Source organism: Apaloderma vittatum, unplaced genomic scaffold, assembly GCF_000703405.1.
Source record: "Apaloderma vittatum isolate BGI_N311 unplaced genomic scaffold, ASM70340v1 scaffold18078, whole genome shotgun sequence".
In the NCBI taxonomy this organism is placed as follows: Eukaryota; Metazoa; Chordata; class Aves; order Trogoniformes; family Trogonidae; genus Apaloderma; species Apaloderma vittatum.
In genome coordinates this window covers 19684-21708 of record NW_009731410.1, presented here as the reverse complement: position 1 = coordinate 21708, position 2025 = coordinate 19684, and positions in this window count along the sequence as shown.

The following is a 2025-nucleotide window of genomic DNA, read 5'->3' as shown; positions in this document are numbered from 1 at the left end:
TTGTCAATGGGGTCAGTGGTCCTGATTGCATCCCCTCCCAGATTCTTGTGCAGCCCTAGCCTACCTGCTTAGGGGCAGCAGTGTAAGAAATATAAAAGTCCTTGGTGCTATGCAAGCACTGTTCAGTAATCGCTGAAACATCCCTGTGTTATCAACAACGTTTTGGCCACAAACCCAAAACACAGCAGTGTACCAGCTGCTGTGAAGAAAAGTAACTCCATCTCAGCCAAAACCACTGCACCTGTTATTCAAGGAGCATTGTCAGGCTAAATAAGTACCTCTTGCATGTCCTTACATGTTGACATTTAGCTCTTAGATTTATTTTGCTCTTGGTTTTGTTCGAGCTCCTCTGCCCCACACAGGGCACTGCAACGCAGCTTTTGAGTTGCTTATCTCGAGACTCATCTAGCAAGACCCTGTTTGGGTGTTTGAAGAGTTGTTAGTGCCACAGCCTGGCAGTGAGGCTGGGGATCCAACACAGAGTTGAAACCTGCAGGCAGATCTAGATCAAAGATCGCTGGGAAGAGAGGTGGTTTCTGCAGGAGAGCTGCTGATGCCTGAGGGTCGGGGGACAAAGGAAGAGAACAGAGTGGGAGAAGGGCAAGGATAGGGTGTGTCACTGTGTATCCCCCCTCCCTCCTCATTTATAAAAAAAACCCCAACCTGATTGACAGTGAAAAGTAACGAGAATACTTGTTCGACTGTGGGATGTTGCCTTAGTCCTAACTTAGTGCACCAAATGTTTCGTTTTGAGAAATGTTACATTGTTAGCTGGCTGGTAGGAAAATAGTTGTTCGCCAAAGTTCAGTTGTCAGGCGAAGCATTATACAGATTTGCATATACTTAGCAGTTTAGGGTGACCAGTAAGGCAGCTTCCTTCCTTTGAATTGATTTCAATTTTTCTTAAGTCATAATAAAGTTGGTCAATGTTACAAAACTTGGGTATTGCAGTACTGCTTATTGGAATGTGGATGTGAAGCGTGCCTGGAGACTGGATTCATACCTTTGTATTGTTTTGACTCATGTAACAAAAGCCTGGATTTTATTTCATTTGTGTAAGCATGAGGAGCTTAATGCCAAATCTGCCCACTTTTACTCAAGGTTTGTTAGAAGATGGATGCATCAGCTGAAATGTGAGCTGATGTGTCCGAAGTTGTTGTGTTTTTTTTCTTAGGCAGTATAACTCTGCTCCCATTTGAAATTAGTTTCTCAGTCCAGCGTGTGTGATACCTGATATCACAAATTGCTTATACTTGGTATGTTCTTCTAATAACAGAAAGCTTATTAATTGATGTGATGTTTTGCCTTCACTAGGACTTCTTTAAAGGCAGGATGTCATTCTGTCCTGTTCTAAGCAGGCAAAAGTCAACACAGCCGTGAAGGAGCAGTGCTGCCCTTCCTCCTCAAGTCTGGTGCTTTGTTCCCAGCCTCCGCCATACAAGCCGGAGCAGAAGGGCAGAAGATCTGGTTCAGAGCTGACCTCCCTTCTTCCACTTGAGTCGGTTACGGGCTGTAGCCAAGTGCCCACAAAGTCACACACGTGCTTACTCCGAGGCAGGCTGGTCTGTGAGCGAGGGGAGGTTCAAGGCTGTGCCTCTGGCAGCCATGCTGTCTAATGCCAACTCGGCGTCTGTGAAACTTCAGCTTTCCGTGCCATGCTGGAGGGCACACTCGCTGCCCAAAAGGCATAGTTAGCGTTTTCAAGCACCCATCCCTGGAAATGTAAATACAACCTTGCCTTCTCTAGAATGCATTAAGTTGTGGCAACAGTGTGACAGTAATATCCACCTTTTATGCTTCAAGGCATAGGAAATGAGTGGGAGGAAACCTAACCCATATCTTGATTTACAAAGTCAGTGACAACTCCAGACATCCTTATTGCTAGGATTTTGTATCATATTAACCAAGCAAGTTTATCTGCTTTTTCCTGGTGACCATGGGGTCTTCCAGTATAAACAAAACCTACCTGGGGGAAACCAAGCAGAGCCCATATAACGTCTGGTTTCTTGTTTATGTTCAGGATGT